Genomic DNA, 20,166 nt, shown 5'->3' with positions numbered 1-20,166 from the left:
CCTCACTTCTTCAGATGCAAGAAGTGAGGTTCTTACCCACGAAAGCTTATGCTCCCAATACTTCTGTTAGTCTTAAAGGTGCCACAGGACCCTCTGTTGCTTTTTACAGATTCAGACTAACACGGCTACCCCCCTGATATATAAAGTGTGTGTGCGTGTAAACACTTTACATCTGTGTTCGTCTGTATATATACACGTATATATGAAGTGTGTTTGTGTACGCATGCGTGTGTTTACATAAATGCATAGACAGCTACATCCAGAAATTATATATTTACTAAACAATCCTTTGGGCTATAATAATATAATTTCCATTTTACTAAGAGGACATTACGTCAGTTCAAGCATTTTAACCCCCCCTCTAATTTTTCACCTGTCTCTTTTTTATTATGGTCTGGTATCTATACCTGGGAACCCACCCAGGAAAAAGTTGTACTGTCCCCTCTCAACTTAATGTACGTTGAAAGAAGCTCTCTTGTTAAAAATGTAAAACTAATCTTATCACCCCTTCGGAGACAAATCGCTCTGTCTGTCTGCGGCTGTCTGTCTGTGTGTGTCTACATGCTTTGCATATGTACTGTGGGAATTTTTTACAGTTTGGAAGATTCTAACCTTGATTTTTCAGCCTTGAGCTCCCTCTGGAAGCGGAAAGAGCAATTACTCCACATTACTGTACATATTTTATTGCAGTGATAGATCGCAGGTGTTGCAGCTGCTGCTATTGTCTGCCTCGCGCCCAGAACCCTTAACTAGGGAGAAGCAGCTGCAAGAAAGTCGTTAACCTTTGCTGGACCAGAGGCGCCACCGTATCAATAGCTTGGCGGTTACTTAGCTTTAGGGGCCAATCCTGCAAGGTGCTGAGCGCCCCCTGAGGTATATTGGGCACCCCAGCCAGGTGCTCAGCACTTCCCAGCATCTGGTTCCAGAAGCCACATGTTCGTGTGAATCAGGAACATCCGCTCTCTGGGCTGAAATGAAATGAGCCAGGTGCAGAAGCCAGCGCAAAGGTCTGCGCCCAGTTTAGGGCCCACACCGGCCTTGAGCTGTGGAGCCGCTGGCTCAGCTGCGCGCGCTGCGCTCTCAGCGCAAGCGACGCGGTCCCCGCACTGGGGATGCTGTGGGGGCTGGCGGGTCAGGGCAAGACAGGAGGTGGCAAAGGGGCGATGAGGGGTAAGGAGGGTTGTTACTGCTGCCCATAGGCGGGGCAAAGGCTGAGTCGCAGCATCCTGCTCTGCTCCAGCGTGGGGCAGAATTCACTTCCCAAAGCTCCAACACTTTTCTTTCCCTTCGCGTATGCACCCTTTGGCCCTGATCCTGCCCCTTGAAGTCAAGGGGAGTTTTACCATGGATTGCAATGGACGCAGGCTGCGGAGAGGCTCTGTCTACCTTGTTATCCATTCCGATGTGTTCCCTTCCCTGCTACCCATAATCAATAAATACAAATTCGGACCGGACTTCGGCCTAGCTCTTATGTGACAGGTGAAATTTTAGCAATTCGAGGCAAAGAATTTGGTATTTTATCTTGTAAATATATCCCCTTCAGGGCCATCATGTTTTGCATCAAGCTTTGTACAGGACATATAAAGCCTTTTGCAAGCCATTGCCCATTGTCAGTTTCCACTGGACCTGTGCAGAGGCCACCGCTTCCCACCACCCCCAGCTTTTATAAAAGCAGAATGCAACTTCACATTTAAAATCCTAGCAGTCTGTACCCTAGCCATGTCTCCCTCCCCCAGAGATCTAGCTGTATTTGTACAAATGAGGTATCTATATTGTGTGTGGGCGAATGACAGTGTGTCTATACTTTGTGTGTAATGCGATGGGTGTACGTGTGTGTCCGGAGGGTATAGCTGAAGGCATAATTTTCATATATGTGTGTGCGATATTATACTACTACATGTGTGTAAATATGACAATATGCTTAGATATGGCAGTAGCTCAACTTGGGAATTAAGCAGCACATTAAGAAAAACCTCCTCTCTTTTGTGTGCATTACACTCATACATACATAATATACAATGCGTGAAGGAACAAATCTATAACTAAATATGTGTAGAAGGAGTCAAAATGTTGTATATAGGAGGTAGAGCTCTTTGTTATATTGATTTCAGGAACGTTTTACATCATATAACATACAATTGTGCTGTACTTTGTAAACCAGCCTGGAAAAAAACGAAGAGAAACCAATAAAGCATGTTTTCAAGCTAGAAGTAGATATAGGCTAGGAATAATTATTTAGACGTGGAAGCATGTACAAAATGAGGGAAACTGAACAAATACATAAAACATGAAGCAGGCAAAGCTTGTGACGAGATACAAAATGCCTGTGATGATTGTTTTTAATTTAAGCTATTTAACAGTCCCTTTGAAAGAAAGCCAGGGTGTTCATTTGCAATGAGTTACAAAGGTGCTGGGTGAAGGCAGCTTGCTATGCGGTAGCATCGCTGAATAGTATTACACTGTGTCATGGATCAGTGTCATGATGACGTATGACAACACAGGGGCTCATTACGAGTGAATAGCGTACTAGGCATGGAAAGTGGACCAAAGTCTCCTTGACAATTCTTACCCATATGTCTTGGGGGACAGTTTTACATTTGTGACCCCTTTATTTGGAGTCAATTCTGAGAGAAAGACTCATGAAGCACATGACTGAAGCAGCCTAAGTGGGATGAAGATGGGTTTATAGGATTGTGGGGAAAGTCTGAAGAGGTCACCAGTGGAGGTGCAAAGCAAAACACCTGCTGTATCTAATTAAACAGGACGCTACTTTCTTTTATATCCAGACTGGAAAAAAAAAAGAAAAGAAAAAAAAGAAAAAGGTGGCTGAACTCTATATTGCGTAGTTCAGCTTTAGGGTACACGCGATACACTGCAGAGTTATTTAAGCATTGCACACATTTCATAATCGTTATTAGAACAGCTTCCTGTAAGATCGTGTCTTGAAGGATGTAGCTTGTATCCTGTGTTTTACTTATTTGCGTGTTTGGTTCAATATATGGACTGTTAAAGGTTGAGATCTGGGACCTGTAAGTAGTAACAAGTCATGTTTGGATATTAATTGAGAAACACAGAGAAGTAATAGCAACATGATTTCCGACAGCAGACAAGCAGACCAAGAAAATATATATGGTTTGTAAAACCTCTAAACTAAATGGGATTTCCTTTTAAATTGCTTACAGTATTTATCAAGTGCAAACACTTGTCTTTTAGTACATTATTGGAAAAAATGGTGAATCTAGAGTTTGTTTTTAAAGCAGCTCGCGTTAAAACTAGAAGCATTGGGCTTCTTTTCTAATGTACATTCCTCTCTTCCCCCATCTATATTTATCAGCAGGTGTCTTAATTGGATAAATGAGTGAGCATTGTTTAGATGTGTTGTGAACCACACCGACTATTTTTGGTGGCACTTCGCTGTTTATATTTACACAATGCAACCTATTCAAGATTAGCCTCTGTAGCCTCTAAATCATTTTCTTTGGGAAATGCAGCTAACCATTTTCTAAAATTGCTTTAAATTCATAGAAGTAGGTTCCAGTGAAACCCTTCAGAGACATTTATCATCTTCCCAAAATACAGAGATGTTATTTATCTCGTCAGTCGTACAGCGAAGAGTATTTTCCTTGAGACAGGGATTCACCAAAGGAAAACCACCCTACAGCCAAACTGTTTTGCCTTTTCTCTTTTTTCCCTCCACACTGATAACGCTAAACTGCTGATCCAGATGTTGTAGCAAGGCCACTAAATGTGTGAGCAGGTAATGCAAGGAAGAGTGACATTGTTAACAGAAAACATCTAATTAACAATGACTTCATTTGATTGGAAGGATGAAAAAGCCTTTTTAAATCAATCCAGATTTATTGGCCTAAGAACAGCCAATTTATGAATATGGAGGCTGAATTGAGTCTGCTTTCTTTCAAGATGTCATCTGAGGGGTAATAGTATAGGTGAAGTCATTTAGTTACACTGTGGAAACTTTTATAGTGCCTTTCTTGGGAATTTAATTCAGTGCTTCTTCATTTTATTAGGAACAGACTGAGTCCATCAACTGCGCTCTCCATGTTTAGAGGCATGACTGCTTGAAGCAATTAGGCTCACCAATTAGCATACTTCTCCTGACCCCAGCAGCAGCACCAGGTCCTTATATTATCCATCTCTTCGCAGTAAGGGAAAGCTAGACTAAAACATGCATCCCAAGTGTCCAGGGTGGTGAAATTCACACCCAACCGGACTACTAAAATTACTCCTTAGCCCTTGAAAATAAAGCTCCTAATAGCAGCTCAGTGTTTATGTTCCAACTGCACAGGCAGCCTTCCCCCTGGCTTAGTAATACCACTGCGGTTCCTCAACTGGGATTTTTAAAGCCCTTTTGCATAGATTTTTAACATTTTACAGAATCGCTCCACTTACAAAGTAATGGTGGTTTCCCCCTTGCTTCAGTACTCGTTAGGAACGATGCCATGCAGGACTGGGAGAGAAAACACTGGACTGGGTTGCGCACTGTAGGGACCATATAGAGAAACCAGAGTGTTGTTAAATAATAACAGCGATAACTACAAAAGAACATAGCAAGAGAATACAAACAATGACAGGTCGCTTTTTACTCAAGGCTGTCAACGTCGTTAACAGAGAGGGTGAGGTCATATCTTTTAGGGGACCAACTTCTGTTGATGAGAGGGACAAGCTTTGGAATCACGCAGAGCTCTTCTTCAGGTCTGGGAAGGTCGTTAACACTACGTTAATTAAGCCTCACTACACTCTTGTTAGGTAATTGTATTATCCACATTTTGTAGATGAAGACGCTAAAGCATCCAGAGGTTAAGTGACTTGCTCCAGGTCTCACACAGTGAATTGGGAGTAAAACAGGTCTCAGCCACCTACTTCTCTGCTCTTACCATTAACTAGCCCTCCTTCCCATCAACAGCGTGGGCTCCAGAAGGTATATACTAGTTGTATTTTGTACTGACTTTGACAGGCGAGATCAGATATTGTGGGAGTCCTTATAACAGAGGGATCCACTGACAGCTCTAATGTGGTCACGCATTGCTGTCTCGGGTACATGGATTCCTTACTCTGAACTCTCGCTTCTTTAAGGAGTCTATAAATTACATCCCCCTTTGTATACCAGCTATTTCTGGAGGCTAAGCACTATGAGCTAAGGAAGACTTCCTTTGCTTTGTTTGAACAATAAGTCACATAGTTTGCCTTGAAACTTCCAGCAGACAAGGAAAGTTAGAGATCGCTACATTTGTCGCTCATAAAATTGAAATGGGCTACTTCTTCATTACAGAAATAAAGGATTTAGGTTAACAGCATCTGCTGGAAAGTAAGGTATATCGATGCAATTTAATATCCGACGCATCCGAATGCATGCCCTTAAACCACACCTTCACTGAGTCGTATTGCTGAGAATTTATCATCTGCAGCACCAGACAGGATTAGATCTGGACAATCTAATATGGTCGTGCAAATATCCATGCACTTTAGATTCCAAGCAGTTTCTTTCGCCCACCTATGACTATCGCAGCCTTATTTGACCCCACTCGCTCTCTTGGAAACTTTTTTTTAAAGTTACTGTATTTCATTCATGATTTGGTTCAAATCTATGTGCTCTCATTTGCCCCGCCCCAGTCTGCTACTTCGGTTTACATTCCACCAAACATGTTGCTTTACATGTGTAATACTAAGACAGCTGTGGCTCTCAATACACGACACTGGCTTAGACTCTTGTAAAATTCGCTGGTCAGTGGAGGGTCCTACCCTATTGGGCTCTGAAAACGCCCTCAGTCAGAGCTGCTTGTTCTCAGCACCTGTCAGTATGGGGCCCTGCGCGCAGCAGGCTGCAGTTTCCCCTAAATTTCAGACCTCCCATCTCCCTTAGCAGTGCAAATCCCTTCTTGCTTGTTAAGCAATACACACGGGATAACAAGCCACAAAGGAGCCCACGCTTCCCTCGGAGATACGGGTGCAACTCCCGCTGAAGTGGATGGGGATTGCAGCTGCGGGGAGAGAAAAGACGAGATCCCCTTTTAAGAGTCAGATCTTAAATCCGTCAGCAGCCAAATTGAGTTCGCAAGGTGGATCCCGCGTAGTCTGGGCACATTCCTGCTGAAAACAGCAAATGCAGTAGGGGCCTGATCTGCATTCCCTGATCTCCGTGAGGTACCGATTACAGGGGGAGCAGACTGGAGCTGCAAACGTCTGGAAACCGAACTGAATATGTAACTTTTTCAGCTACCTGCCCATCGTGGTTAAAGTACTAATTATTCAAACCCTATTCACAGTCAGTTGATGGAAGCCAACCTCCAGAGAGCTGAGTGTTCAGAAGATATAGCCATTCAGGGTTCACAACAGGATGGAAGAAAAATCTTTATAGGATGAAATAGGCAATCAACTGAAATCTATCCTCTTTAAATAAACTGATTCCTTAGTATTTTCCCAGTGTTGGTGTAAGTTGTTGTCTGTGATGTCCCCCAGGGCTCTTTCCTCTGCTCTCTGATTTGGTGTATAAAAGCAGCTCTGAATGATGGATTACTGTGTCATTGCAGCCTGCGAAGGATTAATTTGTTTCATTGATTTCTCTTTAGGCAGATAGCCAGAATTCGCCGCTTCCCACCTTTCCCCGAGACTTCCAGCAGTAATAGACAGTAATAGCCTAAGACAAATCAGCCCATTCCTGTAAAAATAGAAACACAAAATCCTGAAATCCCACGAAAGCCATAAAGAAGCTCTCCACCCCCCACTTTGTGGTGCTGTGAAAGTAAGTTTGTGTTTAAATTAAAAGCTTTTCTTGTGAATATATATATATATATATATATAACTTAAAAGCTATTTAATTTTAACAACAGCTTCAGTAAGCGCTGGCATGTAAATGATCAGCAGACATTTGAAAGTCGGCAATGAGTATTTTATTCATGTTTAGCAATAGGCTTAGGTTTTATATAAGTATAACCAAGAGCTCATTCTTTTGTATATGAAGGGTCGTTGTATAGCTAATCTATTATCGATCTGTCTCTCTGTCTGGGATATTGCATAGAAATGTGGTTTATGTCAGGCCGCAGAGTCACTGGTCTGATGTGGGGGCGGAGGGAGTTAACTATTTCAGATCAATTTGTCTATAAGTATTACGAGGACAATTTGATTGAAAAAAGGCCTTGAAACATTTAGATAGGGCACAGAAGTAATGAAGAGTCAGATAGACACCCTCTTAAATGCCCATTACAAGGAAGGAGAATTAGGAGCCCTATGATCGCGGTAGTATGGAGCATTGTGCTCCAGAACCAGCAGCGGGGTTAGTTCCTCTACAGCACTTATCGTTTTAGCGGTGCTTTTATCATCTGCAAACATCGGCTGGCTGGGCAACTCTATTTGTTTGCACAATGCGGGGCTGAAAATTGTATTGATTTAGTGTTCTCAAGTTATACTTTATAGGAATTAGTCGTGTAGTAAAAACTAATATTGTCATGTGCTAATGTGCTAATCCTGGGATTGTGTAAAGCTATACTATGCCGTAATAGCAACTTTAGACCTCACTGGGTGCACAGAGACTTTTTTTTTCCAGTTCTGCATCCTAGTGATAGCTTCTTAATAGCTACCTTAAAGTATACTGCAACTATCTGGTGCCGAATGCCCCATATCTGAGTCGCATGGAAGACCTAGGAGATACCAGAATTACACCACCAATTTTTTTACCCTTGCAGGGTTTTTTTAAGGTGCTAGCTTCTAACTTCTTATTTTACATGGTACTTATTATGTTTCCATGGGTCATGTTAAAGTAAAAGCCCTGGGATGAAGACACAGCCTGATTTCCTCAATTTGACTCTAGAAAATGTCCCTTTTCATGCCTGAGTAGCATATTTTTTGTTTTGATTTGCATACTGAGATCCTCCAGGGCATGCAATGGCCATTTCTAACTTCTCTCCTTTACCACTCCTTGATCCGAGGTAACTTTTGAAAAATTAGACATATTGCTATGTAATTAATTTGCCTAAAGTGTGTAGAAGGCACAACAGCTTCTAACTACAGCAGCCTGGGAACTGCTAGTATTCTGAGAATAACTCGGGGGCTCTCCATCCAAAGGAATGTCCCCTCTCCCCCACTTTTTTTTTTAATGTAAGGAGCCTGGCACTGCCTAGCTATCAAGTTTCTGATGGTTTTCACTGTGAAGGAACTTAGAAGGTCAAGGCACAAAATGGTTAGACATGTAACAGCTCCCTGACAATCTCCACTCAAAACAGGGCTTTTTGCTTGTTTCTGTTTAGCAACAAACTCTTATCAAGCAAGAATATTACTTTCAAAATGTTATTATCTGAGAATCAGGAGCAATGTGTAGTGGGGAAAGTCATATATATATAGCCCCCTTTGCCTTAGACTCTTACATACCCCTTCTGATCATTTGCTATTCACCAAGCACCTTTTATTCTTAGTACAAAGTTTATTCTTGGTTTGGTAAAATTGAGTCAGAAGAATAAATCTAATTCCCCCTGCCCCTTGCTTCCCCACCATTTACAATAAAACAGTAAGATGAATTCCAATAGCATCCAAACTTAAAAGAAAGCTATATCCTTTCATCTCTACAGGACTAGTGAGAAACAGAGCTGATAGATTAGCAAACATTAACCTTTTGCATACTTCTGGACATGGGCTTTATGTCTATTGAAGGGACAACTGTATGACCAGACATATACTAACTATATATTATGTCACTATGGCTTGTAAAAATTTGTGTGAAAAGGCATGCCCCATAACATAATGTGCTAGTCAAAAAAAGGGTACTGAGGTCTACTTTCCTAAATATATGTTATTGTTTACCGGAGTGTCATTTACTTCATTTAAAGTACAGATTCGATTAAACCTTAGCGCAGTATTCTAATGGTCTACTGAGTGAGACCACACACACAAGTTCCAGCTGTGAGCTTGGGATCAGTCTGTCTTTGGGCAAAATGGAGAGTTTTCCTATGCCAATGCTGGATTTACACATAGTAAAAGCTTAGACTCTACCCACATGGTGTTTTGAATCTGCCTAGGTTTTTCAGTAGCTCTACATTATTAACACATCTGTTCCCATATAGATGATTTGTGGAAGATTTATGTGTCACCTGAATAAGCCTCCCTAGAAGAATCTGGTGTAAAAATTACATTTTTTGAAGCTAGTTTGTTAAAATCTTTACTTTTAAAGGAGTGAAAAAGTATGTAATTAAAATACAGACTGCTTATTTGGTTCATTGCAGAAGATAAAAACATTGGGTCTGATTCTGTCTCTCAACAGTTTCATGCAACTGTAATTCATCAGTGAAGTCATTCCTGATTTATATCAATGTAAGAGCAGAATCAGTGCTGGATGGAAAGCTTCTATTTTTTTAAAGATATAACTATTTTTATTTATATAAATGAATTAAAATGTTGTTTACCTGTGAAAGAACATTAGTAACTTAAAGCACTGCTGGGTACTAGGCCACAAATAAAGACATGTGTGATGTGCAGTCAAACTGGCTAAAGCTCTGAATAATAACCAGCTGAACCAAACTGAGCAACTGTACCCTGGGCAGCACAGACACAGACTAGTGAGCAGCATGCACTTGAAACCTGCACAGTTGTAGGAAACATTGCTATGGCCAGCACAGCTCACAAGACTCACCCAGAGTTTGAAAGTTTAGACCCTGCAATGGCTCAGCCTGGTGTGCTAGGCCCACAGGCACAACCTCCTTCCAGTGTAAATGGTGAAGCCTCACCTTGTGCCTTTTTGAAGTGCTCTAAGGGAGCTGGTTACTTGATCCAACTGTTCTCTTAGCTCATGCTTTGAGAGCAAGTACTATCTTCTTAGGAACAAATCAGTAAGTAAGTTCCAAAACAATGCACAACTGGCATCACAAACAGTCAGGCAAGGGTCTCTAAGGGAAGATAAATATTCACTGAGGGCAAAAGATGCACTGTAAAGTTAAATGAGGAGATAAAATCCTAGCAGGATATTCCTTCTGGACTCCAGTAACACTTGAATCTCTTGCCAGGGGGCTTTATGGTGAACCTGCAGTGTAAGTGGTGTTATGTGACATGGCAGAGCACCTTCCCATGAGATGAAAAAGATGCCTCTACTGGGAAACCACAAAGAGCCAACAGGAGAGCCGAGCATATTTTCTTTCAGAAAATGCTGATTCAACAAAATTGGACTGTTTCACAGGAATGTATCCATTGGGTTCAAAATTTGATGGGAAATCATCAAAACATTTTGTTTCAATCATGTATCATTTAGACCCAACAAATTCTGCATCTTGGCAGGGGGTTAGACTAGATGACCCTTGCAGTCCCTTCTAAACTTATGTTTCTATGATTCTATGGCTAAACATTTAATTTATGCTACTGATTACAATAAAAGTTGAAACTAAATAAAATAGTAAAGTAAAAATGAAATTATTTTGACCTTATTCAAATAAAGTATTTCATAATATTTTGTTTCACAAAAATATCCAAGATGACCTTTTCTTCTCAATTTGGGATAAAATCAAATATTAAAATATCACAATTTCCACAGGGGCGAAAGTTCCATTTTTTAAGCCATCTCTATTCAACAGGTATGGGCAAAATATTATATGGGATGGGAGAAGCAAAGTTAGTTTTTTTCAGATAGGGATGGCAGAGAATAAAGTCTTGCTAAAGCTGGCTTGAGCACTTTGTAGACTATAGGTGCCAGGATGGCAGGGATTGTGTCCCTAGCCTAGTTTGCCAGAAGCTGGGAATGGGCGACAGGGGATGGATCATTTGATGATTACCTGTTCTTTTCATCCCCTCCTGGGCACCTGGCATTGGTCACTGTCGGACGACAGGATACTGGGCTAGATGGACCTTTGGTCTGACCCAGTATGGCTGTTCTTAAGTTATTATCTAGTATTAATGAGCTTCCACCAGAGTGAAGGGCTAAAGTAATTATTTTGAACATCTGATGTGGATCTGCAGCAGCTCCAGCATCACTATGAAGTTCTTCTCTTCTTTCCTCAGGAGAGTGACAGTGTGTGTGTGTGTGTGTGTGTGTGTACTCCCATGTGAATAGCCAGACACTAGGCAGTGAGGGTTGGAGATCCTGCTTGGTGCAGTTGAAGAACTTGGGGAAACAAGCCTGGCTTTCCTGGTACCCCAGTCACACTGCTACCAGTCCACCACCAAGGAGTGAGCCAAAACTACCAGGGCTATAGTGAGGAGAAGCTGGCTGGCCAAGGCCTGCCCACAGCTTGACTTGCTGGGAGAGTGGTGTACAGCATTAGTTCTATGGAAAATTAGTTTTTCCATTTAAGCACTCTAATTTCATTTTTAATTGAAACAAAGAATGATTAGTGTGTTGTGAATCTCTAAGCCCCCATGCCCCCAAAACTTGTTCAGGACTTTTTTATTCAGCTAGAAGTTTAACTGAGTACAGTTAATGCATGAAATGGCATTGAAGTGGTTAACACTCAAACACTTTTGAACAGCATTTAGAAAGGAAGTTTGGTCTCTTGCCTACCCAGTGACCTCTGCTACTGGTAGTAAAATTCACCTCCCTGTTATATGTGGTATTATATCAATGTGCTTTAGTTTGCTAAAACATTGAAAGTATAGCAGAATTAAATCTATAAATTTAGTTAAAAATATGTTGAATAAATGACAATTTTCTACTCATCTACAAGGGTCACATACATACGTGACAAAGATGAATCAACAGAAACCTGCTAGTTTATTTTTTTTTATGAAAACAGCCATCTTTGTTACTACTGCATTTTGTCTGAGTGCAAAACATTAAAAAGTACATGGCTTACTATGCTTGTGCTTCATTATGTATAGTCACAGACACTATTAAAATAGAGGGATGCTACAAAGGTGTAGTTTTAAAGCCTTACGTAGCTATCAAAATTAGTTATACCAATCATTTCTCTAACTTTACGCTATGTTAAACAGAGTTAAAGGAATATAGGTTTGGCTCCAAGCAGCATCTTAGTTTTACTACATTTCAGGGTATTGAGAAAATTGCTAACATTAATGGAACATGTTCTGAAGGCCCTGCAGGACTCAGGGGATTGGTAATGGGGTATAATGCCTTTAAACACTACTTCAGACCTGGCTCAGATTGTAGAGAATGAAACCAACTGATGGCAATTTGGTGGCCTTGGTGTAATCAGCTCATGGGATCAGTTTAGTTCTTAGCTGGACTTCAATGGGACTATTTGCATGAGCAAAGTGATCAGGTTTTGACCCTCTGTGGTTAAATAGACCTCTGTCTCCAAGGGCTTGTCTACATGGTGACACACTGGAAAGTTAATACCTTTAGTTGATTTACCTTAAATCAATGTGCTTATATTTAGAGCTTGTTAAACTGCATGGATGCTCTTACCTCAGGAGTAAAATGGTATCAGTTCTCTGTAACTTAATCCTCCAGGCCACTTTACGTCTGAATGAAAGCATCCATATGGAGATTAATGTGCTTTGTTTTATGTCTTCACACCTATAGATGATTTGCCTTAACTTTTCTGAGTGTCCCATGTCATCAAACCCTAGGGCTGCCAGTATAGAACTATTCACAGGCATTAAAGGTCCTAATTCAACAAAGCACTTAAGCACATTGATGGCACTGGGACTTAAGCACATGCTTAAGTGATTTGCTGAATTGGGGCTTAACTTACTAAAAAGACTTGAAAAACAAACCAACTGACCATGATATTTCAGAGTTGCTGCTGCTGACATAAAATTGTGAAGTAGTTCTAGATGCTTTTTCCATTACATTCATTACCATTTTTTAGTGACACTGTCAAGTTAAAAATAATATTAAAAAAAACAAAACACAAATCTCCTTAACTATGTTACTTTCCTTTGAAGTCAACTGGAGTTTTGCCTGATGAGTAAAGACTGCAGTATTTGGCTTAGCGCTTTAGAGTAACAGAGAGTCCCGTGGCACCTTTAAGACTAACAGATGTATTGGAGCATAAGCTTTTGTGGGTGAATGCCCACTTCGTCGGATGCATGCGACGTAGTGGGCATTCACCCACGAAAGCTTATGTTCCAATACATCTGTTAGTCTTAAAGGTGCCACAGGACTCTCTGTTGCTTTTTACAGATCCAGACTAACACAGTTACCCCTCTGATACTTGACGCTTTAGAGTATTAAACCATAAACATTTTTAAAATAATCAAATTAATTTTTCAGTGTTTCTGCTACTTTTCTCTCAGTTTGGATAATGAATATACAACAGACCAGTCAATTTTACTTTGTCAGGTTTTAATCAAATTTCACTGTCTAGTTCTCATGCACTAGCATACTGCTTCCATATTGGGGCTGCAAACATTGCTGTGGGATGTATATATGTTTAGAAATGCTGTTTTCATTGATAGTTTTCAAACAATTTCTTTTGGATATGGGTTTAGTAAAAGTTTACATTTACAAAACTTAAAATAACACAGTGATCTGTCAGTGTCCCTTAAAAAACCTACAACTTTCAGATGAGATGTAAAACCTCAGCTCTGTTCACTTGTGATTATTAAAAAGGTACCAGAGAAATTTTTGTAGTAGTAGGGAGGGCTAACACTAGTCTCTTGGCTATGTTCTAGTGTAGGTAATTATATCCTGCCTTCCTAAATCTGAGCCAAAGCCCACTGAAATCAATAGGAGGCTTTCCATTCTTCAATGTGCTTTGAATCAGACTTTTTGAAGATATTCTTCACTCTGCAATTGGTGTTAGTAGTGTCAGTGAGTGTTTGACAGGTGCACATTTCAGTCATGGGACTGGTTGAATTTCATTGGTGGGGGAAGTTATTGCCATGTCTTGCATAAATTTTATAAAGAACTAACCTTTGGTTTTAAAGGGGAGTTGGAATCCCACATATGGATTGTAGACAGAGAGCTTGTAAAGTCCTCAGAATCCCTCTGTCTAAAACATCACCAGTGCAATTGTAAAAAGATATGTTGAAGATCATTATTTAAAAGTAATCTCTGTTTATTTTAAGCAATACAATGACATGCATATACACACACTCACAAAAGAACAAGTAGCAGGAGCCTAGAACAGATACACTCCATATGCTCGAAGGATGCCAATAATAAAATATTTTACAATGGGTGTATTCTGATCATTCTGAGATCACAATTTTGTTCAGTTCAAACATCAGGATATCTTAAAAAATTATAATAAGAATATCAAAGAATAAATGCTAATGAAAATGAGTCAGGGCACCAAACTACAGGGTAAAATTTCTGTTTTCCAAAGTAATATATAATAAACAGTGCACAGACCGGGTCTTCCTGCATAATGTCAGCCGTCTGGTTTAAACATCTTGTTCTTATAGGAAAAGTCCATGAAGAAAAACCCAGTGAACTTAAATTCTATATTTTTACATTAAAACAACACAAATGTATCAAACTATAACTTCTCAACAAATAGATTCAGAGTGGTTTTATGTTTCCTTGTTTATATTTTTATCTGATTACTATTAAAAATCTGCATGTAGAGGTCACATGTTATTTGTCTATCAGATTATAGTGTAATATGATTTTTAGCTAGGGAAAGAGGGTGAAGATGTTGCTGTTAAACAGATACTATGCTATGTGAATTATGTCATTTCTATAGTTATAAAACAACTCGAGAAAATGTACTGTAACAATATGATCTATGCTAAGATTGATTACCCCAAAAATGCTTTCAGGAGGAAAAACAGAGGAAAAGAGAGAAAGATTGTTTCTACCCAAGCTTTACATCATAAAAGGTTTGGCTTCCGTGGAGAAAAATCTAGCGTTTGGTTGTTACATACAATGGTCACTCCATTTGTATATTCATTATGCACATTAAACAGTCAAACATATTCCTTCAAGTAAATATGCGTATCTTAATTTGTTCTGCTGAAAGAGAGACAACTATCAGAAATGGCAATAAAAGTCACATAATGAAATAAGAATACTAGAAAATCCAAGGATTTTAGTATGGTCCATTATTCATTCAATTCCTGGCAGCCTTTATGATTACAAATCACTTGATTGACTAACTAGACATTCACAAAGTGAATTATGAATCAGGTTCATTTTTCCTGGTTGATAGTTGGTACATGTTGTAACTCTTCCACTTTGTGATATATCAAGTTCTTGTAACAGTAATAAGAGATATAATCAACTCTTTATTTCAGGACAAATAAATTGCCTTTTCAAAAATGAAATGTGGTTGCTAACATTTTAACAGTGTGCAATGTAGTTCCTTCCTGCTATTTTCTGAACAGAATCTGCTACGATGACATAGCTTTTAAGTAGTTGACTGCTAAAATTATTTTAAGAGTTATATACTTTCAGTCCATGTACACTGACCTCAATGGACATTCTGCACTTGGACTGCAGTCGCCCTTTTACTTGTAACAAGCAAGTCTATAACATCTAATCACTGGGCCACATTTTGCTTATTTTGGCTCCATGTAAGGTACAGATTGGGACTCAGTCGGCCCAAAGAATTTGAAAGGAATAAACCCCCCTCTCTTTCTCTCTCATACACAATAGAATTTTTTGAGGAAATGTTTTTTGTCAATTTACTTAACAGAAAATCCAACTGTGGAATCTTGTTTTAAAAAATGATGATTACAATACTTCAAATTTATTAAACAGCCTTTATGGGATTATTTTTTATTCTTGATTACATCATGAGTATAGATTATCAACCATTCTATTCATTTTAAAATTGTGATTTAGAGCACAATCCTAAAGAAGATATTTATAACAATTTTAACACTCTGCTTTAATTAAGGGAGTAATGGGCTTAGAAATAAGATTTAAGGAGTGAGTTGGGGGTAAAAATCAAAGCTTTCCGAGTTTTAACATTAAGTGGATTAAGTGACTGTACAGAATCGAAGAGGGACAGATCAAAAGTCAAGATAAGGGTTTCAAGTATAAAATTCACTTTCATTTGGTCCATCAGCTTGTCTCCCATGGAAATCAATGTGGAGTATGGTGAGATGTAGCAAATACATTGGTTAAACAAGAAAAGGAAAAATTGATTTTAACATTTCAGTGCTCATAAGTAGGAAAAGGTGTAGTACATGAAGGAATAAGGAAGAAATCTACCAAAATGTAGTGCAACTATGCTCAACATCATTGCATCTTGTGTACAGGAGAATGGTTCCATAAGATTCAATGAGATTTATTTCATCACTACTCTGTTGAACCCCATAATGAGCCACCTGCTTAGCGATTTTCAATGATGTTTGTGATGTGCTGGGTATCCAACACTGTGTGTATGCCTTTCTATCTTCCACTGTGTTCCCTGCACATACATTAGAGGTTAGTGCTCTTTAGCATGGCACGAACTTTGCTAGGCTGTTCCTCTTACTGTTTCTATGGTTTTCATTGGTGATTCATTCAGTGCAATTCTTTTGCTGAAAGATTCTTTGCTCCTGGCCATTCCCCTTCTGGCAACTTGTGTGTGTTGTCTCTCTAGGTTGTGCTGTGCTGTTCCTTAGCGTATTGGTTCTGCAAACAGGAACTTAACACTTCGGTATTTGTAACTTGTGTGAGTGGTTTACTATTTCTTTTCCTATTAGCTTATTGCAAACTTCTTTGCTTTGTGGCATGCAGCCAATAAGAGCATAAGGTCTTTTGGCTGGCTTATTTATACTGGCCACTTTTGACCACTTAATTTGTGTACTCTGAAGGCATATACAAGGAATTTAGTCCTTGGACACGTATCTCCACAATTTCCCATTCGTCTCACCCTCTTTTCCTATTGTGCAGCAAAATTTAAATTTAAACAAAATGACTCAGGTCAAACACTTGCTCACTTAAATATCTGAAAACACACCAAATTCTGCTCCCATTTGCATCTGTGTAAATCTGGAGCAACTCCATGGCTTCTGCTGAGTTATTTTGGATTTGCACTGGTGTAAAAGAATAGAACTGGTATCATGTACCTGGTGCAGAAGAAGCATCTAAGAGCAAAAATCTTTTTTCCAGTCTTCATTTCACACAAAGCGCTACCAGTAACATCACTGGAGAATTCTGCATAGGGAATGAATGCAGAATATGAAATAGAGATTTACACTGCAGATACAAGAGAATTTTGCCTTAAATTTTTAATCTCTCTTACAATATATTCATAGTCAAGTTTATATAATTGATATGAAAAAGTGATGGAACTAGGCCATCTCAATGCAGATTTAGTAATAGCTGTGTTTTAAAACGTGCTGTACATGTAGTGGTGGGTAACATTCCAGATATGTGGTGCCAGATCATTTGTGCTGATTCTCTGCACTAGTAGCTGAGAGGTGTCCTAAGCCATGGAAATCCCCAGAGCTGTTATTAGTCATGCTAGTTAGATCAGCCTTTAGGCTACTCTAATTTGGGCCAGGACGAACTGGCATCTGGAAGATTGAGATTGCAGAGGGGGAAGACACGAATGTGGTGTAAAGTTTAGGCCCTGTGCTAAGCACAGCTCAGCCAAACCCAATGGTCAAGCCATGGGAAGGGGAAAAGGAGTGCAAGGTACCTACAACTAGATGATAGACAAATGTAGCCCAGGACAGAGAATAAAGTACAAGACAATCCCAAGAAAGCAAGTTACGTGTATTATCCTTGCCACTTTTGTTTCTTAAAATGTTACAACTTTGGCTTGCAAGTTAGAGCAACCTACATCAAGGCACTACACAGACTAATCTAGATCACCCTAGGACTCACTGACATTGGTATGCCTTAGACATATGCTTTCTTTATAGCACTTTTTTGGATACAAGAATATTTTGTCTTGGCTCTGAGAATTTTCCAGGTTGTACTACATAACGATTCCAAGGGTCTGAAACACCATAGACTTCAAAGGGAGACGGAGAAACAAGAGATGACATGGGACACAACAACTCTTGGGGTCCGAACAGAAGAACATAAAAATGCATTTTACTTTGATCAAAGAGGCTAATGGTTCATAAAAACATGAATTTTATGTCTGTTATTTAGTAAGTGAGAGCTTAATTTGTTTAGCTCTCTTTCCTCCAAATTTAATAATTTTAATTATTTTTTAATGAAGAAAACAACCCCTCCCAACCCAAGAAATTCTTATACAGTATCAATAGAAATCCAAGTGTCATAACTTGGAATTCCCACAAAGTGTATACAAAGCAGAAAGTTAACTACATTAAGCTTAGTCAGAGATTTTCCAGAAACACCACCATATATTTTTGGAACTTTCATATTTGTCATTTAACTGACATGTGATCTTTGCTGAGTGTGCCAAATCACTGAGGCCTGAATACCATTCAATAATGTTAATTTTGTTTTCTGATTTCCAGTTCTTAAACAATTATTTTCCTGGCAATCATTCTAGCCTTGAGTATAAATATTACTTCAAGCTCTTTGTTGATATCCAGAACATTTTGTATATCTACAGTAGGAGATTCTGGGATCTAATGGGAAAACCCTGCATATGATTAAGATGAGATGCTGATTTATTTTGTCCCACATGGGAAGAAGTACAGGGTAGTACCATGGCATATCCATTAACTGGATTCCTTCTGCAAAATTTTAGCACATTATTTTTGAAGATTTTGAACCTGTGCATCCTACCAAGCATTTAGCAGATTTAAAATGGGATTTTCTTCAAAATAAATCTCAGTCTCAACACTCAGGGTACTGGATAATCCTCAAGTGGTTTTGGGAGTCAGAGAATGGGTAGGGATATGGGAGGGATCTTGTTTGAGAAAAGAAAGGACCAGGAATGGAGAGGATTTCTAATGGGGATAGGCAGTGGAGAAGGATGAGAGACTTTTTTCCCTCCTGCCTCTGTTTGGATTCTAAAGACGTAGTATACTTGTACGGAAGTTTCTAACAACAAATGAAGGGACACATTTTAATTTGTGAGGGTTGGTGGCACATTGGAAAGTGTAGCCCCTGTATAAACCCCCCACATCTGCATGTGTCCCTTTCTGTTGGAATAATTATCTCATTAACATTAACAAATACTCCTATATTTAAGTTAGTCTCCTGTAGATTTTCTACTAAGCCTGTAGATTTACTGCAAGTTCTGCTCCAATTTTCTTGTTTGTATTACAATTCTAGTTCTGATCCCAGACCTTTTTTGATTCAACAACTATTTTTTCCCTCTCCAGCCCTGAACAAGAGGAAGGATACACCATATTGGAAATGATACTGTTTACAAAGGAGTGAACTATGTTAGGGCATTTCTTCCAATATTTTATGCACACAAAAAAGGACCAAATTCAAAGTCAGATCCCTTTACACTTACTTGCAGATGTATAAAGGAACTTAAGCTGCAGTCACTGACTCTTTAAGGAGCCACAAGGTAGTGTAAAGCTGGGAACTGTTCTGCTTTTATCTTTACATTCTCACACCTTTCTGTTAATTGCTCTTGTTGCTAGACTTTCTACTTGTCTCCCTGGAATGTGAGTTTAACCAGAGGCCCTAGACTCTCCTACACTCAGATGCTGTGGGCCAAATTCATAGGTGATGCGGTGGTGTAAGTTACATGTTGGTAAATGGGTGTGAGTCTGAGGGCCCGATTTTGCACTTGATACTCTAACAAACAGCCCCATTGATAATAAGGGTTAAGAATAAGGTTGCAGAATCAAGCCTTAAAGGACCATGTGTGCCTAGCTCTTACTCAGCCACAGAATAGATTAACCCTGTCCCCTATTTAGTCAAATAAAGGCTGCTCAGACTACAACTCCAGCTGCAGAATGAGAGCAGGGCTGCTAACCCCTGAGCAAGGGCGGTGGTGCACGAATGAGGTGTGGGAGAAGCCTGGACTCTGTTTCCCCCCTACTTGCCAACCAGAATAGTTGCGGGGCAAACAGGGCACTTAGGTGCATCCGGAAAAGGGGTGAGGTAGTTTACTCCCTGCCAGAGCAAGGGGAGGAATGCATCTCTCCTTCCTGCAGCTCCTGTTGGGGTGGCTCAGGGATGGGCCTGCAGTTCTAAGGAAGTAATTTGAAGTAAGTTGAAGTAGTATAAATGTTGACGGGGCTGGAGGAAAGTGCAAGTCACAAGGAATTGACTCCCCTCTCAACATGGCCCACTGCCTTCAGCAGCAGCTATGAACTGCAATACCCATTGTTAAAAGAGGAGGCCCAAAGGCCAAATGCAAAAATGCATGCCCAATTGCACACTTACATTCAATGTGTAAGTTGGCCTCTCAGACATTGGTTCTATAAGCCTTATTTCAGCAATTACTGTTT

General features: G+C 39.7%; 1 long non-coding RNA gene across 8 annotated transcripts in view; it reads left to right on the top strand.

Annotated features, from left to right (window-relative positions):
• LOC117878947 overlaps positions 1 to 20,166 on the top strand; it is a 66,692-nt gene that overhangs the window by 10,646 nt on the left and 35,880 nt on the right. For 2 of the 8 annotated variants that reach the window (XR_004646144.1, XR_004646136.1), the window contains exon 1: positions 18,674 to 19,274. The exons of 2 other annotated variants lie outside the window; for them this stretch is intronic. This is a non-coding gene — a long non-coding RNA (uncharacterized LOC117878947). Of the gene's footprint in view, positions 1 to 5,902; positions 6,761 to 18,671; positions 19,275 to 20,166 lie in introns of those variants that run through there. 4 more of the 8 variants (XR_004646137.1, XR_004646139.1, XR_004646142.1 and 1 more) reach the window with 4 other exon arrangements.

Source organism: Trachemys scripta, chromosome 6 (assembly GCF_013100865.1).
Source record: "Trachemys scripta elegans isolate TJP31775 chromosome 6, CAS_Tse_1.0, whole genome shotgun sequence".
Taxonomy (NCBI): domain Eukaryota; kingdom Metazoa; phylum Chordata; order Testudines; family Emydidae; genus Trachemys; species Trachemys scripta.
The sequence above is the reverse complement of the archived record's forward strand: the minus strand, read 5'-3'. Positions and strand labels throughout refer to the sequence as shown.